This window comes from Triticum urartu, chromosome 5A, assembly GCF_056163025.1.
Source record: "Triticum urartu cultivar PI428250 chromosome 5A, HENAU_Tu73, whole genome shotgun sequence".
NCBI lineage: Eukaryota > Viridiplantae > Streptophyta > Magnoliopsida > Poales > Poaceae > Triticum > Triticum urartu.
The window spans coordinates 457540739-457551334 of NC_141877.1; the positions used below are offsets into that span (position 1 = coordinate 457540739).

At 44.3% G+C, this 10596-nt stretch overlaps 1 pseudogene; it reads left to right on the forward strand.

The window, feature by feature from the left end:
* Positions 1-393: 393 nt before the first annotated feature.
* LOC147971895 (uncharacterized) lies at positions 394-10054 on the forward strand (annotated as a pseudogene).
* Positions 10055-10596: the final 542 nt, after the last annotated feature.

A 10596-nucleotide genomic window follows, 5' to 3' on the forward strand; every position in this document is an offset into this window, starting at 1 on the left:
AGTTCTTCGTGCTGAGACACCACGTGATGATCGGGTGTGATAGGCTCTACGTTCAAATACAACAGGTGCAAAATAGTTGCACACGCGGAATACTCAGGTTAAACTTGACGAGCCTAGCATATAACAGATATGGCCTCGAAACACGAAGACCAAAAGGTCGAGCGTGAATCATATAGTAGATATGATCAACATAGTGATGTTCACCATTGAAACTACTCCATCTCACGTGATGATCGGACATGGTTTAGTTGATTTGGATCACGTGATCACTTAGAGGATTAGACGGATGTCTATCCAAGTGGGAGTTCTTAAGTAATATGATTTATTGAACTTAAATTTATCATGAACTTAGTACCTGATAGTATCTTGCCTGTCTATGTTGATTGTAGATAGATGGCCCGTGTTGTTGTACCATTGAATTTTAATGCGTTCCTTGAGAAAGCAAAGTTGAAAGATGATGGTAGCAATTACACGGACTAGGTCCGTAACTTGAGGATAATCCTCATTGCTGCACAGAAGAGTTACGTCCTGGAAGCACCGCTAGGTGTACCTCCTGCGCCAGCAACTGCGTACATTGTGAATGTCTGGCAGTTGCGTGTTGATGACTACTCGATAGTTCAGTGTGCTATGCTTTACGACTTAGAACCGGGACTTCAACAACGTTTTGAACATCATGGAGCATACGATATGTTCCAGGAGTTGAAGTTAATATTTCAAGCAAATTTCTGGATTGAGAGATATGAAGTCTCCAATAAGTTCTATAGATGCAAGATGGATGAGAATAGTTCTGTCAGTGAACATATACTCAGAATGTCTGGGTACCACAATCACTTGACTCAGCTGGGAGTTAATCTTCCAGTTGATAGTGTCATTGACAGAGTTCTTCAATCACTGCCACCAAGCTACAAGAGCTTCATGATGAACTATAATATGCAAGGGATGAATAAAACAATTCCCGAGCTCTTCGCAATGCTAAAGGCTGCAGAGGTAGAAATCAAGAAGGAGCATCAAGTGTTGATGGTCAACAAGACCACTAGTTTCAAGAAAAAGGGCAACGGGAAGAAGAAAGGGAACTTCAAGAAGAACAGCAAGCAAGTTGCTGCTCAAGAGAAGAAACCCAAGTCTGGACCTAAGCCTGAAACTGAGTGCTTCTACTGCAAGCAGACTGGTCACTGGAAGCGGAACTGCCCCAAGTATTTGGCGGATAAGAAGGATGGCAAGCTGAACAAAGGTATATGTGATATACATGTTATTGATGTGTACCTTACTAATGCTCGCAGTAGCACCTGGGTATTTGATACTGGTTCTGTTGCTAACATTTGCAACTTGAAACAGGGACTACGGATTAAGCGAAGATTGGCTAAGGATGAGGTGACGATGCGCGTGGGAAATGGTTCCAAAGTCGATGTGATCGCGGTCGGCACGCTACCTCTACATCTACCTTCGGGATTAGTATTAGACCTAAATAATTGTTATTTGGTGCCAGCGTTAAGCATGAACATTATATCTGGATCTTGTTTGATGCGAGACGTTATTCATTTAAATCAGAGAATAATGGTTGTTCTATTTATATGAGTAATATCTTTTATGGTCATGCACCCTTAAAGAGTGGTCTATTCTTATTAAATCTCGATAGTAGTAACACACATATTCATAATGTTGAAGCCAAAAGATGTAGAGTTGATAATGATAGTGCAACTTATTTGTGGCACTGCCGTTTAGGTCATATCGGTGTAAAGCGCATGAAGAAACTCCATACTGATGGACGTTTGGAACCACTTGATTATGAATCACTTGGTACTTGCGAACCGTGCCTCATGGGCAAGATGACTAAAACGCCGTTCTCCGGAACTATGGAGAGAGCAACAGATTTGTTGGAAATCATACATACAGATGTATGTGGTTCGATGAATGTTGAGGCTCGTGGCGGATATCGTTATTTTCTCACCTTCACAGATGATTTAAGCAGATATGGGTATATCTACTTAATGAAGCATAAGTCTGAAACATTTGAAAAGTTCAAAGAATTTCATAGTGAAGTTGAAAATCATCGTAACAAGAAAATAAAGTTTCTACAATCTGATCGTGAAAGAGAATATTTGAGTTACGAGTTTGGTCTACATTTGAAACAATGCGGAATAGTTTCGCAACTCACGCCACCCGGAACACCACAGCGTAATGGTGTGTCCGAACGTCGTAATCGTACTTTACTAGATATGGTGCGATCTATGATGTCTCTTACAGATTTACCGCTATCATTTTGGGGTTATGCTTTAGAGACGTCCGCATTCATGTTAAATAGGGCACCATCAAAATCCATTGAGACGACGCCTTATGAACTGTGGTTTGGTAAGAAACCAAAGTTGTCGTTTCTGAAAGTTTGGGGCTGCAATGCTTATGTGAAAAAGCTTCAACCTGATAAGCTCGAACCCAAATCGGAGAAATGTGTCTTCATAGGATACCCAAAGGAGATTGTTGGGTACACCTTCTATCACAGATCCGAAGGTAAGACTTTTGTTGCTAAATTCAGAGTTTTTCTAGAGAAGGAGTTTCTCTCAAAAGAAGTGAGTGGGAGGAAAGTAGAACTTGATGAGGTAACTGTACCTGCTCCCTTATTGGAAAGTATTTCATCACAGAAAACGGTTTCTGCGACACCTACATCAATTAGTGAGGAAGTTAATGATGATGATCATGAAACTTTAGATCAAGTTGTTACTGAACCTCGTAGGTCAACCAGAGTAAGATCCGCACCAGAGTGGTACGGTAATCCTGTTCTGGAAGTCATGCTACTATATCATGATGAACCTACGAACTATGAAGAAGCGATGGTGAGCCCAGATTCCGCAAAATGGCTTGAGGCCATGAAATCTGAGATGGGATCCATGTATGAGAACAAAGTGTGGACTTTGGTTGACTTGCCCGTTGATCGGCAAGCAATTGAGAATAAATGGATCTTCAAGAAGAAGACTGACGCTGACGATAATGTTACTGTCTATAAAGCTCGACTTGTTGCGAAAGGTTTTTGACAAGTTCAAGCGATTGACTACGATGAGACCTTCTCACCCGTAGCGATGCTTAAGTTTGTCCGAATCATGTTAGCAATTGTCGTGTTTTATGATTATGAAATATGGCAGATGGATGTCAAAACTGCATTCTTGAATGGATTTCTGGAAGGGTTGTATATGATGCAACCGGAAGGTTTTGTCGATCCAAAGGGAGCTAACAAAGTGTGCAAGCTCTAGCGATCCATTTATAGACTGGTGCAAGCCTCTCGGAGTTGGAATAAACGCTTTGATAGTGTGATCAAAGCATTTGGTTTTATACAGACTTTTGGAGAAGCCTGTATTTACAAGAAAGTGAGTGGGAGCTCTGTAGCATTTCTGATATTATATGTGGATGACATATTACTGATTGGAAATGATATAGAATTTCTGGATAGCATAAAGGGATACTTGAATAAGAGTTTTTCAATGAAAGACCTCGGTGAAGCTGCTTACATATTGGGCATTAATATCTATAGAGATAGATCAAGACGCTTAATTGGACTTTCACAAAGCACATACCTTGACAAAGTTTTGAAGAAGTTCAAAATGGATCAAGCAAAGAAAGGGTTCTTGCCTGTACTACAAGGTGTGAAGTTGAGTAAGACTCAATGCCCGACCACTGCATAAGATAGAGAGAAAATGAAAGATGTTCCCTATGCTTCAGCCATAGGCTCTATCATGTATGCAATGTTGTGTACCAGACCTGATGTGTGCCTTGCTATAAGTCTAGCAGGGAGGTACCAAAGTAATCCAGGAGTGGATCACTGGACAGCGGTCAAGAACATCCTGAAATACCTGAAAAGGACTAAGGATATGTTTCTCGTTTATGGAGGTGACAAAGAGCTCATCGTAAACGGTTACATTGATGCAAGCTTTGACACTGATCCGGACAATTCGAAATCACAAACCGGATATGTGTTTACATTGAATGGTGGAGCTGTCAGTTGGTGCAGCTCTAAACAAAGCGTCATGGCGGGATCTACATGTGAAGCGGAGTACATAGCTGCTTCGGAAGCAGCAAATGAAGGAGTCTGGATGAAGGAGTTCATATCCGATCTAGGTGTCATACCTAGTGCATCGGGTCCAATGAAAATCTTTTGTGACAATACTGGAGCAATTGCCTTAGCGAAGGAATCCAGATTTCACAAGAGAACCAAGCACATCAAGAGACGCTTCAATTCCATCCGGGATCTAGTCCAGGTGGGAGACATCGAAATTTGCAAGATACATACGGATCTAAATGTTGTGACCCGTTGACTAAGCCTCTTCCACAAGCAAAACATGATCAGCACCAAGGCTCCATGGGTGTTAGAATCATTACTGTGTAATCTAGATTATTGACTCTAGTGCCAGTGGGAGACTGAAGGAAATATGCCCTAGAGGCAATAATAAAGTTATTATTTATTTCCTTATATCATGATAAATGTTTATTATTCCTGTTGGAATTATATTAACCGGAAACATAATACATGTGTGAATACATAGACAAACAGAGTGTCACTAGTATGCATCTACTTGACTAGCTTGTTGATCAAAGATGGTTATGTTTCCTAACCATAGACATGAGTTGTCATTTGATTAACGGGATCACATCATTAGGAGAATGATGTGATTGACTTGACCCATTCCGTCAGCTTAGCACTTGATCGTTTAGTTTTTTGCTATTGCTTTCTTCATGACTTATACATGTTCCTATGACTATGAGATTATGCAACTCCCGTTTACCGGAGGAACACTTTGTGTGCTACCAAATGTCACAACGTAACTGGATGATTATAAAGGTGCTCTACAGGTGTCTCCGAAGGTACTTGTTGGGTTGGCGTATTTCGAGATTAGGATTTGTCACTCCGATTGTCGGAGAGGTATCTCTGGGCCCTCTCGGTAATGCACATCACTTAAGCCTTGCAAGCATTGCAACTAATGAGTTAGTTGCGGCATGATGTATTACGGAACGAGTAAAGAGACTTGCTGGTAACGAGATTGAACTAGGTATTGAGATACCGACGATCGAATCTCGGGCAAGTAACATACCGATGACAAAGGGAACAACGTATGTTGTTATGCGGTCTGACCGATAAAGATCTTCGCAGAATATGTAGGAGCCAATATGAGCATCCAGGTTCTGCTATTGGTTATTGACCGGAGACGTGTCTCGGTCATGTCTACATAGTTCTCGAACCCATAGGGTCCGCACGCTTAACGCTACGATGACAGTTATATTCTGAGTTTTATGTTTTGATGTACTGAAGGTTGTTCGGAGTCCCGGATGTGATCACGGACATGACGAGGAGTCTCGAAATGGTCGAGACATGAAGATTGATATATTGGAAGCCTATGTTTGGATATCGGAAGTGTTCCGGGTAAAATCGGGATTTTACCGGAGTACGAGGAGGTTACGGGAACCCCCCAGGGCTTAATGGGCCTACATGGGCCTTAGTGGAAAAGGAGGGAAGCAAAGGAAGTGTGGGGCGCGCCCCCCAAGGCCCAAACGGAATTGGTTTAGGGCAAAGGGGGCCGGCCCCCCTCTTTCCTTCTTTCCCCCCCTCCCAAGTCCTAATCCAACTACGAAAAGGGGGGAGTCCTACTCCCGGTGGGAGTAGGACTCCTCCGGCGCGCCTCTCCCCTTGGCCGGCCGCACCCCCCCTTGCTCCTTTATATACAGGGGCAGGGGGCACCTCTAGAGACACAAGTTGATCAAGTTGATCGCCTCTTAGCCGTGTGCGGTGCCCCCCTCCACCATAGCACACCTTGATAATACTGTAGCAGTGCTTAGGCGAAGCCCTGCGTCGGTAGAACATCAACATCGTCACCACGCCGTCGTGCTGACGAAACTCTCCCTCAACACTCGGCTAGATCGGAGTTAGAGGGACGTCATCGGGCTGAACATGTGCTGAACTCGGAGGTGCCGTGCGTTCAGTACTTGATCGGTCGGATCGTGAAGACGTACGACTACATCAACCGCGTTGTGCTAACGCTTCCGCTTTCGGTCTATGAGGGTACGTGGACAACACTCTCCCCTCTCGTTGCTATGCATCACCATGATCTTGCGTGTGCGTAGGATTTTTTTTGAAATTACTACGTTCCCCAACAGTTGGATCTTATGATGCTTCTCCCCCTCTACTCTCTTGTAATGGATTGAGATTTCCCTTTGAAATTATCTTATCGGATTGAGTCTTTAAGGATTTGAGAACACTTGATGTCGTGGTTTTGTCACGGCAGATGTCCTAGAGAAAGGACTTAGTCGTGGAGCCATCACGACGGGTTAGCTTGAAGGGGTTAAAGCGGACACAGGGACGCAAGAGAGTTTATACTAGTTCGGTCCCTTCGATGAAGGTAAAAGCCTACGTCTAGTTGTGATGGAATTAATGGGGTTTCAATGACTAGGGAGCAAACAAGCTTCGCCTAAGTCTCGAGTTGTTGTCTGTTGTCTGAACCGCCGCCGGGTCGTCCCCTTATATACACGGGTGACGCCCGTCGGTTCACAGATTCCCAATACCGGCTCATAGTTGTGTCCAGTTTGGTCTCTACTTATTCCTAACTTACAATACAAGTTACATACCAATGCCGGTTTACGGCTACAGGCCTTGAACCGACTATGGGCCTTGAGCCCTCATCTGCCTTCTTGGGTTTCAACATAGTTAACTACTGAAGAAGTTAACCCGGCCCAGATAGGCCGGTTTACGCCCAGTAGTGATATCCTCAACATTAGGCCCCAGATTGATTTGAACAGGTTCATGTCAATCCTTAGCAAAAATCTTCATCTTCAACACCTTCTTGTAGTTTGTTGAATTGCCGTGATGTCATCTTCTCTGGTCGTTGTAAACCGGCGTGACGTCACCTATTATAAAGAAACTTATCCATGATACCTTTTTGTTTAATAGGTCTGCGACAATCGAGGCGACAGCTCCGTTTCTAGACCCACGGTTCCTTGATTTTCGCGCCTGACACAAGCCCCTTGCCTTATAAATAAGACCGAAGGGTCATTTCTTTTTCCCCTTCGTGCCCTTCTGCTTCGTCTTCCCCGCGTTGTCCAGCTTCGGAGCTCCGCCGCCGTCAATGACTTCTGCTCCAACCTTGGCCGCTGCATCACCCTGATTGTACCAGAGCATCGCGGCGACCTTCTGTTTCTTCCTCGGCTCCGGTGAGTTCTTCACCTTTTCCTCCATAGATCCGTTCTAGGGTTTCCAAGTTCTTCAGTGTTCATCGTCTGCTTCGTACTCATATGATAGATCCTAGATGAACCTGTGAACCTTTGCTCTGTGTAGCGGTAGTTCTTAGCATCCGCATTTACTTATATGCCTCAAGACCATAGATCTACCTGTATCTCTGCCCATTGATTCGGTACTGTTCTTTTTTGAACCTTGAATATTTTCCTTCTTTTCTGAACTTGCTTCAGATCCGTCGCTATAGAGAAATCTTGTGAAATCTGTTTCTGTACACTTATCTATCCGCAATCTCAACTGTTTCAATGCTTAGATCCGGCGGTTTAACTTTGTAGAAAAATCGCCAAACCGGTATATACCATTAGTCCCCTTGTTGAACCGCCTAATGCTGTTGCTTCATAAAACTCCATTTTAGATAGAGCTGTCTCCGGTTTAACATTGTACATACCAATGCACTTTAATAAATGCATTCTTGAACCGGAATTACCTATCTTGTAGATTTCATCATGGCCAAGCAAGTATATGAGTGCAACGGGGTTCCTTCTCGCGTCACAGAGACTCAACTGAATAATTTAGTCCTGATCGGCGCTTTAGGCAGCAAAAACACTATCCATTGGAGAGCTCCTGGCAAAGAATGCCCTCCCACACCTCAAGAAGGAGAGGTCGTCGTTTTCGTAGATCACTTAACCCGGGGCTTTAAGCCGCCCGGTTCTAAATTTTACCGGGACGTTTTAGCCAATTTTCAACTCCACCCACAAGACACTGGTCCCAACTCTGTTACAAACATGTGTCACTTCCAAGTGCTCTGTGAGGTGTTCTTTCAAGAGGAGCCCACAGTAGAGTTGTTCAGAGACTGTTTCCATCTAAACCGCCGTACTGAGTTTTCTGACGGTTCCAATACGGAATTGGGCGGTGTGGCGATTCAGAAAAGGAAAGAGGTCACATACCCTCACACCAAGCTGCACAGCCACCCCAAAAAGTGGAATCAAACATGGTTCTATTGCAAAGACACCTCCCCTGCTGGTGAAAATCCTTTGCCTGGTTTTCGTCCGGAGCGGCTTAGCAATACACACCCCTTTCCGCAAAGGTTGACTACCAAGGAGAGAAGCAAATACGCTCCTCAACTGTCCAAGCTCAGAGCCTTCATGGCCAATGGTTTAACAGGAGTTGATCTCGCTCGCTGTTGGATATCGTGGAGCATACTGCCCCTTAGTCAGCGCTCCGGTTTGATGTGCGAGTATACTGGCAGTGTTGATGACCCACTGCGACATGCTAACATCCAGCTTACTGATGAAGAAATCACAGAGGCTGTGAATAAAATGCTGAATGAACTGGAACACGTCTGTGCTCGAACCGGCCTGCTTCCCTTCTGTGCCACCAACAAACCGCCAGCTGTAAGAGTTTGATTGTTCTTTTTTCTGAACCTGTTATTGATATATCTGGTCATTGTTTAATATCAATGCCTGTTTAAACAGGGCAATGATCTGTTTTGGAGCAAGAAACTGCCGCAGGAGAAACCAGAAAAACCAGACAAACCAGAAAGATCAATCCGGCAAAAGACTAAAGCTGTGAAGAAGACTACCCACAAGAAAAGAACCACTGCATCCTCTAATCCGGCCGCTGATGACGATGTGGGTAACCCGGACCTTGAGGTAGAACTTGATTCACTTGGCTTATTTTTCACGCACCTTATTGATGATGATATTTGTCAGGATGATGCCGAAGCCAGTCATGCTGATGTTGCAGAGGTAATTATTCTTTCCTCCGATTCAGATCCTTTGCCTTCACTAAAAATCTGTCAGGCAAACCGGAAGGTTAAATTTTCTCATCCTCTTGCTTACTTGGATCCCAAATTTCGTATGAAGACCCAACAGCACGAAGCTCGCCGCACGACCCGGCATAGTGGCCAGGTAGTTACCTCCGCCGGTTTACCAAATAGTCTGGTTCGGAAACGCCATTCAGAGGTCTCTAATTTGCCTGTCAGTACTTGTCCTAAAATGGGCTGTTTTCGTCAACCTCTTAATCCGTCTGACTCCGATTATCAGGTCAAGTCCCATTCATCATCTGGTGAGTCATCAGCTACCCAGCTACCGCCGCTCAAAACGGTTCTTGGGTAAGCCATACTTATCATAATGCTTCTGGTGTATTACTTTGTAGCATATACTGTACTGACCTTTATTACTCCTTTCAGGGCCAAGCCTAAGCCAAGCAAGAAGGCTCGCCTAGATAAAGCGGCTGAAGAAGATGCTATTCCTGAACCGGACAGAGTACTCAACCCTGAAGAGGCCATCCGTGAGGATGTGCCAAACGACCCACCACCACAAGATGATGATTTTATTACTGAAGAGAGACATGTTGATACCTCCGGTCCTGTTGACCAGCCCAGAAGCCCCATCCGGATTGAGAAATCCACCAGTCCATCCAAGTCTACTGGTAAACTGACGGCCCCAATGCAAACTGGCGATGCCAAGGATGATGAAGTTGTTATTACTGGCATTGGCCATACAGAGCCAAGCAATCCTGTCGCTTTGTCTAAACATACTGCCAAGGAAGAATTTGCTGCCTTTGGCAAGGGCAAGTGGAATGTTGATCTGGCGACTTACGCTGCTCTGAACGCTCAAGACATCCATTCCGGCTATCTGAACCGGCTGTATACCAGTCGTGACAATGAAGCCGGTCTGGTTAACATGATGAAAGATAAATATGAGGTAACTTCCATATGCTCTTTCCTGCTTGTATGCTTCAATTCTTGCTGACTCGCCTAGCCCCCAAGGACCGGTTTGTAATCTTCTTTCAAACTGAGACTTAGTAATATAAATCTTAAAGCCTCGAAATTCGCTGATGTAGCCCCCAAGGGCCAGTTCAACTTAGTGTAGTTAAACCGGGACTTAAGTAATTAATATCACCACATCAGAACTTATTTGAACAAATAGCCATTAGCCCCCAAGTGCCAAGTTGAATACTTGTATTGAGCTTGGGACTTTATAATCAAGTGAAATATGAAGATCAAATAGGCATTAGCCCCCAAGCGCCAAGTGCATAACTTGTTATGTGGTTGGTGCTTCAATTCTTGCACTGCTTGCTGAATCATATAACTGTCTATATGCAGGCTGAGCTGAAGACAAAAGAGACCCAAATCGCCGATCTCCAATAAAATCTGAAGTCCCAACAGACTGAAACCTCAAAAGCAAAAGAGGAGTTGACCAGCGCCTTAAGCGTCATGGAACAACTTAAGAAGGATTTCAAGAAGGAGCGGGCGGATTAGGCTACTGAAAAATCCGCTTTAACCAAATGAGCAGAAGACGCCGAGGCTGCACTAAAACCGGTGGCGGATGAACTGACCAGCATAAAGCGGCACGTGCATGCCATGACCGCTGCTCTCTTTGGTA